A 12,500-nucleotide genomic window follows, 5' to 3' on the forward strand; every position below is an offset into this window, starting at 1 on the left:
GACTCAATTTCTGACCGAGCCAGCCAAATTTTCTGACCGAGGGTGACTCAATTTCTGACCGAGAGTGACTAAAATCATGACCGAGGCTGGCTCAATTTCTGACCGAGAGTGGCTCAATTTCTGACCGAGAGTGACTCAATTTCTGACCGAGAGTGACTCAAAAAATGACCGAGAGTGACTCAAATCATGACCGAGGCTGGCTCAATTTCTGACCGAGAGTGGCTCAATTTCTGACCGAGAGTGACTCAATTTCTGACCGAGAGTGACTCAAAAAATGACCGAGGCTGACTCAAATCATGACCGAGGCTGGCTCAATTTCTGACCGAGAGTGACTCAATTTCTGACCGAGAGTGACTCAAAAAATGACCGAGGCTGGCTCAATTTCTGACCGAGAGTGACACAAAAAATGACCGAGGCTGGCTCAATTTCTGACCGAGAGTGACTCAAATCATGACCGAGGCTGGCTCAATTTCTGACCGAGAGTGACTCAATTTCTGACCGAGAGTGACTCAAATCATGACCGAGGCTGGCTCAATTTCTGACCGAGAGTCACTCAATTTCTGACCGAGAGTGACTCAATTTCTGACCGAGAGTGGCTCAATTTCTGACCGAGAGTGGCTCAAATCATGACCGAGGCTGGCTCAATTTCTGACCGAGAGTGACTCAAAAAATGACCGAGGCTGGCTCAATTTCTGACCGAGAGTGACTCAATTTCTGACCGAGAGTGACTCAATTTCTGACCGAGAGTGGCTCAATTTCTGACCGAGAGTGACTCAAAAAATGACCGAGGCTGGCTCAATTTCTGACCGAGAGTGACTCAATTTCTGACCGAGAGTGACTCAATTTCTGACCGAGAGTGGCTCAATTTCTGACCGAGAGTGACTCAAATCATGACCGAGGCTGGCTCAATTTCTGACCGAGAGTGACTCAAAAAATGACCGAGGCTGGCTCAATTTCTGACCGAGAGTGACTCAAATCATGACCGAGGCTGGCTCAATTTCTGACCGAGAGTGACTCAATTTCTGACCGAGAGTGACTCAAAAAATGACAGAGGCTGGCTCAATTTCTGACCGAGAGTGACTCAAATCATGACCGAGGCTGGCTCAATTTCTGACCGAGAGTGACTCAAAAAATGACCGAGGCTGGCTCAATTTCTGACCGAGAGTGACTCAATTTCTGACCGAGGCTGGCTCAAAAAATGACCGAGCCTGGTTCAATTTCTGACCGAGGGAGACTTGAGCATCATGACCCACGGGTGACTTGAGCACCAATAACCCACCAACAATAAGACTCCAACATGACTTGGAGGCACCATCATGAACCCGCCCCGAATAAACCCACATCACTCGGGTGCCACCAACCCACGGATGACTTGGGCAACATCAACCCACCAAAAATAAGACTCCAACATGACTTGGAGGCACAATCATGAACCCACCACGAATAAACCCACATTATTCGGGCGCCACCAACCCACGGATGACTTGGGCATGTAGACCCCTAAAATTGTCCGGGTCGGAAATAAAGCTTGAAGACTCTCGAAGACTGAAGGATAATCAGCCAGAAGGACTCCGCGAAGGCCCTAGGAGGGTTCTCTGTAGGTCTAGAGGTCTTAGAATAGCTCAAAATAAAGAAGTGGAGGGAAAAAGCCCAATACGGCCGTACTGAACTTAATACGGCCGTATTGAAGCTTCAATACGGCCATACTGAAGTCAGTACGGCCGTATTGACACTTCAATACAACCGCAGCGAACTCAATACGGGCGTATTGAAATTTCTGAACTTCAATACGACCGTATTGAACTTCAATACGACCGTATTGAAGTTCAAAAATTTCAATACGGCCGTATTGCCCCTGTAGGCCGTATTGCGCCTATTCCCTATAAATATGACGTCAATTGGACGTCATTCCACACTTTTTCACTCAGTTTTGACTCCCTCCTTGAGTATTCTGGGGTTTTTGAGCAGTGTTCTGCCCTAGAAATCTCTCTAGGAGTCGATCCGACGAAGTTCTGGAATTCTGAGCACTTAGCTTGGAGATTCGAACCTAGTCGAAGGGAAATCCTCCGGATTTCCATAGTCAAAAGTTTTTAGGAAGGAGCGAGCGAGCTTGTAGAGCGAGGGAACGCCAAAAAGCTTCCCAGTTTTACTCAATATATAAAAGCACGCTTCAAGAGGTTTCTTCTTAAATCCTTCCTTTTACTGCTTTCTGTGTGCATATTTAAACTGTCATCATGTAGATAGTTAATTTATAATTGCTTATAATAAATAGGGGTAATTTAGTAATTTTACACTGTTATTTTAGAAAATAATCTGTCATAGGGAACCCGAAAGGGGCGCTGTGGGGTGCTAACACCTTCCCCACGCGTAACCGACTCCCTTACCCAACTCTGGTTGTAATGGCCAAAGTTGATTTATAAAATCAATTGCCTTATCTCTTTTTCCAATGTTTTGAGTAAAACATTGGTGGCGACTCCACGAACCCTCCTTTTACGAAAACCACTAATCCATGGAGGGTCCCGCTTGGGATTAATATGGATTGGTGAATCATTTAATAAAATTGCTCGTTTGACAAGGTCTCAGTTTGAGAATACGTCATTCTAGCAATCCATATTTTTAAACAATTAAACGAGTCCAACCATCCTTCGCGAATGCCGAAAGCCCGTTTCGGGCCGGTGGCGACAGATGGCGACTCCACTGGGGAAGCCTCGAGAGTCAGTCCCATTTAGTGACGGATTATTTTTAACAAATAATAGTTAAAATTACTTTATTACCCCTTGCTTGTATGATAATATGTTTTATTATATGGCTTTAAATAACTGTTGTATGTTTAAATTCCGCAATTGTTTGAAATAAAAACTGCACACAAACCTTTGCACACAACAGTTCCCTCTATACCCGGGGGCATGAGTGATTAACCATAGGGAGTGGATGTTAGTACGGCCGGTTGTCGAATGGGTCTATAGGTGCCCGTAGACCGTTGTCGGAAAACATCACTCAAGGTGATAACCATGAACTTGAGTCCGACGGTGCGTTGGAACTTTCCATCGACCTACGACGAGAGGAATTGGGTCCCTATAATGGGGGCACCTTGGGGGCCTTGGACTGGTGAGAACAGTTAGAACCTACCTTGAATATGCACCATTTCTGCAGGATACCCCTACCTCGTGATTCGCTCGTGACTGTTCGTGGATGAGTGAATTGTTTGTGTAAATGTTTATGTGCAATTGTTTGTGCATTAATAAATAACCTCGTGATAAGGTCTAAAAATAATCCCCATGCATAAAAAACCATGACATGAGAGGAAAGACCATGTGCGAAAATATAACAAAAGTGAGGAGCATGTACATCATTACCAATAAGACATCATGCATCCTCATAAAAACGTACATTTTAGGGTCACCAATACCTCTTGACATGAGTGAAAGAGACCCATGACTATAGAGATTCTCCGTTGGGGAGAAATCATAGATAAAGAAGGGTGGTAAACTTCCGTCTTAAAAAGGCAGCGCCTTAAAGATGGAGGTTTATCAAGCTCATGTTAAAGAGTGTATTCATTCCATAAAATAAACTAACTAAACATTCATTTTAGAAAGTGGCTGGTCATCTCTCTGTCCTTACGCGCGCACGGAAAATCAAGAAAATGGAAGCATTGGAGGAGCAAAACAAGAAGCTCACAACCGAGCTTTCACAACTTAAAGAGCAAATGGCGCAAATGATGGAACTCATGCGTCATCACAACATCCATGAATCTCATCATAGTGATCATGGGTCCCATCATGAGGGAGAGGAGGAAGAGCATGAAAAAGATCCTCCAAACGCCGTACCCCTTGGGGCAGGAATTATAATAAAAGAGCCCGAGGTCTCAAAGGAACAATTCCATGCCCTCGAGGATCGGCTGAGGGCTATGGAGGGGCATGATTTTGATGTCAAAGATGCCGCCGATATGTGCTTAGTGAGGGACATTCAATTCCCTCCTAAATTTAAAGTGCCAGATTTCCCGAAGTACGTGGGGTCGACTTGCCCCAAAAGTCATCTCACCATGTACTGTCGCAAAATGGCTGCATACGCCACAAATGAAAAGCTCTTGATCCACTGCTTTCAAGAGAGCTTAGCTGAAACTGCACTCAACTGGTATATGCAGCTAGATGGAAATCTAGTACACACATGGAGGCAGTTGGCCGACGCCTTCCTCAAGCGCTATAAATATAACATCGACCTAACACCCGATAGGTCTGATCTTCAAGCCTTGAGTAAAAAGAACGATGAATCCTTCAAGGCGTACGCCCAACGTTGGAGGGAGTTGGCGGCACAGATAGAGCCCCCGCTGTCAGATAAGGAGACGGTGTCCTTATTCATCAACTCGTTGACTGGTCCCTATTACGATAAAATGATAGGGAACACAACGACACTCTTCTCGGACATCATCACCATTGGAGAAAGGGTGGAACAAGGACTTAAAAGTGGGAAGCTGGCTAAGCCTTCCCAATCATATGAAGCTAAGAAGGCCTTCGGGAAGAAGAAAGAAGGAGGAGTCAACGCTGTAACCATTGCTCCGTCTTCTTCCGCTTCGAAGTCAGGCAAATCGCAATACAACTCTGTGAAGAAGTTTGACAAACTTCCGACCACTTATAGCGATCTCCTGCCGAAGCTAGTGGAGGCGCGTCTCATAGCTTACATTCCACCAAAGAAAGTGAATCCACCCTACCCCGATTGGTACAATCCACAAGACAAATGTCTATACCATTCGGGGGCACAGGGGCATTCAACGGAGAACTGCCGAGCTCTCAAGTATAAGGTCCAAGACCTTATCGATGCTGGGTGGGTCACTTTCGATTCGACGGCGCCCGACGTGAGCAAGAATCCTCTACCGCAGCAGGAGTAGAGAGAAGGGCAAGCCATGATAGGGCCCCTCCACATTTTTTTCTTTTAGGGACTCATGATCAGTACCCGAGATCATGAGGACCTTTTCATGTAAATAAAGGGTTTTGTACAGTTTTACATACATATATCAATAAAAAGGCATTTTTCACACATTATTCTCTCATTTTGTTCTATTCTCTCTCTCTCATTAATATTAATAAACTCTAAACCTAAACAGAACCAATAAATAATTATGTCTGTGATTGCTCGCTCTGACCGGGATCCGAAAGCCGAGGGTGAATGGATTGAGTTGGACAGTGATGAGGAGACCATCTCTCCGGATCTGCAAAGACTGCTAGATCAAGAAGCTCGTCTACTCCAACCGAATCAAGAAGAATTGGAGACCGTGAATTTGGGGCAGGATCAAGAATTGAAAGAGGTCAACATTGGGACCCGTATCAGTGATGGAATAAAAACGCAATTGATTCAATTATTGAGGGAATACAAGGACGTATTTGCATGGTCGTACCATGATATGCCTGGGTTGGACTCCAACATCGTTGAACACAAGTTGCCCTTAAAAGAGGGGTTTCGACCCATTAAGCAAAAGCTTCGACGAATCAAGCCCGAATGGTCCTTAAAGATTAAGGAGGAGGTAGAAAAACAACTGGACGCGGGATTCTTGGTTGTATCCCAGTATCCTGAATGGCTGGCTAACATTGTGCCAGTCGTCAAAAAGAATGGGAAGGTTAGAGTGTGTGTTGATTATAGGGATTTAAATCGTGCCAGTCCAAAGGACGATTTTCCCTTGCCCCACATCGATACACTTGTGGATCACACCGCCACAAACACACTCTATTCCTTTATGGATGGATACTCGGGGTATAATCAAATCAAGATGAATATAGAAGACCGCGAAAAAACTTCTTTCATTACACCCTGGGGAACTTTCTGCTACAGGGTGATGCCTTTTGGACTTAAAAATGCGGGTGCCACCTACCAACGAGCGATGGTGACACTATTCCACGATATGATCCACAAAGAAATTGAAGTATACGTGGATGACATGATCGCGAAGTCAAAAGACGAGATGAACCATATTCAATGTTTGAGAAAATTATTCAATCGGCTTCGCAAGTATCAGCTTAAGCTAAATCCGGCTAAGTGTACTTTCGGAGTCCGGTCGGGTAAGCTTCTTGGGTTCATCGTCAGTGAAAAAGGCATAGAGGTGGACCCCGATAAAGTAAAGGCAATAATGGAAATGCCTCCTCCTAAAACTGAGAAAGAAATTAGAGGATTCCTCGGCAGGGTGAACTACGTCGCAAGGTTCATCGCACAGTTGACTGACACGTGCAAACCAATATTCAAGCTGTTGCGCAAGAATCATTCCGAAACTTGGGATGAGAATTGTCAACGAGCTTTTGACAAGGTCAAACAGTGCTTGGCCAATCCACCAGTATTGGTGCCACCTGTCGAGGGAAGGCCATTAATCCTCTATCTGACAGTGCTTGATGAGTCCATGGGAGCCGTGCTAGGGCAACAGGACGAAACTGGAAAGAAAGAACAAGCCATCTACTACCTGAGCAAAAAGTTCCTTGATTATGAAACCCGCTACACGCCATTAGAAAAAACTTGCTGTGCGTTAGCATGGGCAACACAAAGGCTCAGGCAGTATATGATAAGGCATACTACTTGGTTGGTTTCCAAAATGGATCCAATTAAGTATGTGTTCGACAAGCCAATAATCACTGGGAAGATCGCCCGATGGCAAGTACAATTATCAGAATTCGACATCATACATGTCACACAAAAAGCCATCAAGGGTAGTACCCTAGCTGATTACCTAGCACACGGGCCGACCAATGATTACCAATCCCTTCAGGATGATTTCCCCGATGAGCATGTAATGAGTATACAACACGAAGATCCCAAGGATGATACGTGGACCATGTACTTTGATGGAGCCTCCAACATGCTTGGACAGGGGATTGGAACAGTACTAATCTCCCCACAAGGAAAGCATATCCCCCTAACGGCAAGACTCAACTTCGACTGTACAAATAACATGGCCGAATACGAGGCTTGCGCGTTAGGAATCCAAGCAGCAATCAACAATGGTATCCTAAAGCTCAAAGTATTTGGAGATTCGGCTTTAGTCATTCACCAACTGCGAGGTGAATGGGAAGTCCGAAATCCTAAGCTGATACCATATGTTGAGCATATCAAAGACCTGATACAATTCTTTCAAATTGTCGTCTTTGAATATATCCCAAGGGAGGAAAATCAGTTCGCTGACGCCCTTGCCACACTATCATCGATGTTCGCCTTGGATAAGGAGCATGAAATGCCTATCATCAATATCCGGCGGCACGATAAGCAAGTGTTCTGCTTACTGATAGATGAAGCTGTTGACGATCATCCATGGTTCCATGACATCAAACAATATCTATCAAAAGGGGAATATCCTGATATGGCCAGCGATAATGATAAAAAGCATATCCGAAGAAGGGCCATGGGATTTCTGTTGATTGGAGAAACCCTCTACAAAAAGAATTATGACTCGGTCTTGTTGAGATGTATAGACCAAGTCGAAGCTCAAAATGTAATCAAAGAAATACATGAGGGGGTTTTCGGTACCCACATTCCCGGGCCTGCAATGGCTAAGAAAATCCTCAGAGCAGGATATTATTGGTCGACCATTGAAAGGGATTGTTACCAATACGTCCGGAAATGCCACAAGTGTCAAGCATATGCCGACAACATTCATGTCCCACCAACGCCACTCAATGTTTTGGCTTCACCATGGCCATTCGCAATGTGGGGCATGGATGTTATTGGACCCATCGAGCCAAAGGCATCCAATGGACATAGGTTCATCCTTGTGGCCATTGACTATTTCACCAAATGGGTAGAAGCGGCATCGTATGCTCATGTGACCCGAAAGGTGGTAACATCCTTCATCAGAAAGAATATCATATGCAGATACGGTATTCCCGATAAAATCATCACTGATAATGGATCCAATTTGAACAATAAGATGGTGGAAGAACTGTGCAAAGAGTTCAAAATTCAGCACCATAACTCTTCCCCATATCGACCAAAGATGAATGGGGCAGTCGAGGCAGCCAATAAGAATATCAAGAAGATAGTACAAAAGATGGTTGTCTCATTCAAAGACTGGCATGAGATGCTACCCTTCGCTCTCCATGGTTATAGGACTTCAGTACGTACATCCACAGGAGCTACTCCATTCTCCCTTGTTTATGGAATGGAGGCAGTTCTGCCGGTTGAAGTCGAGATACCGTCTCTGAGAGTAATCATGGAAGCAAAACTTTCCGAGGCAGAATGGGTTCAAAGTCGACACGACCAATTGAACCTTATCGAAGAAAAACGACTGAACGCCATATGCCATGGTCAAGCCTACCAAAGGAAGATCAAAAAGGCTTTTGACAAGAAAGTCCATCCTCGAGTCTACCATGAGGGAGAGCTAGTGATGAAGAAATTGCTACCGGCTCAAAAGGACAAAATCGGAAAGTGGGCCCCAAATTACGAAGGACCATACGTGGTAAAGCGAGCCTTCTCCGGAGGATCATTGATTCTCACAGACATGGACGGAGAAGAACTTCGATACCCAGTCAACGCTGACGTGGTAAAGAAGTATTATGCTTGAAGACGTTGCTTGCATCAGCCCGCTAGGATGAAAACCCAAAAAGGGCATCCTAGGCAAAAGTTAGGGCAAAACAAAAAGCCCGCCAGTACAAGGGTACTAGGCAAAACAAAGGCAAAATTATCCCCGCTAGGACACGTCCTAGGCAAAAATTAGGGGCAAAAGAATAAGATGCAAAAAGTAAAGCAAGCAACGATCACTTGAACCGAAAACCGAAAGGCGGTTCAAGTGATAATCTTCTAGAAGCAAGCGTCTTGCAGTATCTACACTCCTGGCTCAGGCATCTCACCCAAAACGATTAGGGGAACGAGAAAAGCGACAATTACAGATATAATTGTTTAAGCCAAAAATGTATAGCCTACCTTGGCCAGCCATTCTTCAGAAATTCCCTTTGTAAATCTTTCTGTATAAACATTTGTAAATATCAATAAAATATCCATTTGTTTCTTTTCTCTCTTGACCATGTGATTATGCCTTTGGGTTGGTTTTTCATAAAATTGTACGAAATTCCATTAATAATCGGTCAATAAAAGAAAATTGGAGGGGTTCCTGTAAAATCCATAATCTCCTGCATAAAGGCTCACAAAAATACTCCCTCGCGTCAATGACAGAAAGTCCTCCAAGAAGAAGAGGATAGGGAGAGCCACTCACTTTTCTAAATAAATGAACAAAAATAAAAAATTGTATTGCATTTGTGCATCACACACACATTAGTTGCACATTCAAAGACCTTATCATGAGGCAACTGCATAAAATAGAAAAATAGAAAATTGCTTGTGTATGACAGCAGCAAGCAAAATACAAAGATTCAGAAAATCAGCAGCATCATACAGAATAATTGAGCCTGGAGAGGCTTGCCGAAAGAATACTCTCAAAATAACTGAGCCTGGAGAGGCTCGCCGAAATAATACTCTCTCATAATAACTGAATTTAATTTCTTTAGCAATTTAAATTCTGTACAGCAAAAGCCAAAAACATAAAAAAAGGCAAAATACTGAAAAAGCCAAAAAAATAAAAAAGGCAAGGATACAGAAAATCCAACAATCAGTTTGCATAGAATAACTGAGCCTGGAGAGGCTTGCCGAAACAATACTCCTCATCCCCCACATCAAAGAATAATTGAGCCTGGAGAGGCTCGCAGAAATAATACTCCCCAGAGAAACCTCAACTCACGCTCTTGGACTCAAAATCCCCAGCAAGAGCTATCAAAGCAAGATCGACGACATTCCCAATGGAAGCACGATCACCCAAGCAGAATATCCAAGTCAAAGGACTTAAACTTCCTCAGTGAAGATAGCTCTCCAACTCAAGTGTCGAGTGAGGCCAAGCCTGTAGAGGCTTCCTAAATAATACTCTGGGATACATAAGATCCCCAAATCCCCAGTCGCCTACTCAAGAGGCATCCCTGCAGAAGGAGAAAAAAATAAAAAAATCAATAATCATTCCCCAAGTGGAATCTGGCTCTCAGCCAATCATTGAACGTCAAGCTGATACGCCTAACAGAAGAGGCTAATCAAAATCAACGACAAAATCCCCCAGTGGATAACAGCCTACACAGAGGCAGCAAAATCAGAAAACCAAAAGAGACACCCGAACAAGGATAACCGGGATACTCCACCAACGTCGAAAGGACGTCAGCCAATCATAAGGCACCGCTCACATCAGAAAGAGCATCTTTGTGTCTGCACCCAAAGGAATCAGAAATTCCCCAGTGGGAACCAACTACGCAATGGAAAGTTGGGACACAAGAACCTATGAGTAACTGCACATCCCCTAGACGGATCCCTGCGTTATCCAGCCCTTAGTGGCACAAAATCAAAAAAAACAACCGTCGAAGCAGCATCGTGGACTGTGGAGACAAAATCATCACGAATCCCTGGAAAGGAGATATTCACGCTACCCCCGTCGTCACAAACACGGAGGTATGCAGCTTCCGGCTCGGGCAATGAGCGAAGCTATCTCTGGAAAAGGGGTACTCACCGCTTACCGTTGTCACAAAGGTACTTAGCTTCCGGCTCAAACAAAGAGTGAAGCTAAGCCTGGAGAGACGGTACTTACAGCTTCCAGCTTGGGCAACAAGCAAAGCAAGGCCTGGAGAGGCAAAACTCACACTGTTCACCGCCGTCACAAAGGTATTTAGCTTCCGGCTCAAACAAAGAGTGAAGCTAAGCCTGGAAGGACAGTACTTACAGCTTCCAGCTTGGGCAACAAGCAAAGCAAAGCCTGGAGAGGCAAAACTCACACTGCTTACCGTTGTCACAAGGGTACTTAGCTTCCGGCTCGAACAAAGAGTGAAGTTAAGCCTGGGGAGGCGGTACTCAACCATCAGCGTCATCAGAGGCGCATTGATGTCCAACTTCCGGCTCGAGCGTCGAGTGAAGTTGACCTTGGAGAAGGTAAACTCAGCTACCGAGGATGTCAGAAGCGCCAAGGTATGCACCCACCTGGAGAGGCTACTCAACAATTTTCCGCCGAAAGACGCTACAAGTCAGAAGGTCGGCACAACACCCGGACAATTGGGTCAACTCCTTTACTTGTCAGCCGATACACCAAAAGGCCGTCCGACTAAGTAAAGGGGGGGCAGCTGTAGACCCCTAAAATTGTCCGGGTCGGAAATAAAGCTTGAAGACTCTCGAAGACTGAAGGATAATCAGCCAGAAGGACTCCGCGAAGGCCCTAGGAGGGTTCTCTGTAGGTCTAGAGGTCTTAGAATAGCTCAAAATAAAGAAGTGGAGGGAAAAAGCCCAATACGGCCGTACTGAACTTAATACGGCCGTATTGAAGCTTCAATACGGCCATACTGAAGTCAGTACGACCGTATTGACACTTCAATACAACCGCAGCGAACTCAATACGGGCGTATTGAAATTTCTGAACTTCAATACGACCGTATTGAACTTCAATACGACCGTATTGAAGTTCAAAAATTTCAATACGGCCGTATTGCCCCTGTAGGCCGTATTGCGCCTATTCCCTATAAATATGACGTCAATTGGACGTCATTCCACACTTTTTCACTCAGTTTTGACTCCCTCCTTGAGTATTCTGGGGTTTTTGAGCAGTGTTCTGCCCTAGAAATCTCTCTAGGAGTCGATCCGACGAAGTTCTGGAATTCTGAGCACTTAGCTTGGAGATTCGAACCTAGTCGAAGGGAAATCCTCCGGATTTCCATAGTCAAAAGTTTTTAGGAAGGAGCGAGCGAGCTTGTAGAGCGAGGGAACGCCAAAAAGCTTCCCAGTTTTACTCAATATATAAAAGCACGCTTCAAGAGGTTTCTTCTTAAATCCTTCCTTTTACTGCTTTCTGTGTGCATATTTAAACTGTCATCATGTAGATAGTTAATTTATAATTGCTTATAATAAATAGGGGTAATTTAGTAAATTTACACTGTTATTTTAGAAAATAATCTGTCATAGGGAACCCGAAAGGGGCGCTGTGGGGTGCTAACACCTTCCCCACGCGTAACCGACTCCCTTACCCAACTCTGGTTGTAATGGCCAAAGTTGATTTATAAAATCAATTGCCTTATCTCTTTTTCCAATGTTTTGAGTAAAACATTGGTGGCGACTCCACGAACCCTCCTTTTACGAAAACCACTAATCCATGGAGGGTCCCGCTTGGGATTAATATGGATTGGTGAATCATTTAATAAAATTGCTCGTTTGACAAGGTCTCAGTTTGAGAATACGTCATTCTAGCAATCCATATTTTTAAACAATTAAACGAGTCCAACCATCCTTCGCGAATGCCGAAAGCCCGTTTCGGGCCGGTGGCGACAGGGCACCATCAACCCACCAAAAATAAGACTCCAACATGACTTGGAGGCACAATCATGAACCCACCACGAATAAACCCACATTACTCGGGCGCCACCAACCCACGGATGACTTGGGCACCATCAACCCACCAAAAATAAGACTCCAACATGACTTGGAGGCACAATAATGAACCCACCACGAATAAACCCACA

This window comes from Cajanus cajan, chromosome 11 (assembly GCF_000230855.2).
Source record: "Cajanus cajan strain Asha chromosome 11, NIPB_CcT2T_4, whole genome shotgun sequence".
Taxonomy (NCBI): Eukaryota; Viridiplantae; Streptophyta; class Magnoliopsida; order Fabales; family Fabaceae; genus Cajanus; species Cajanus cajan.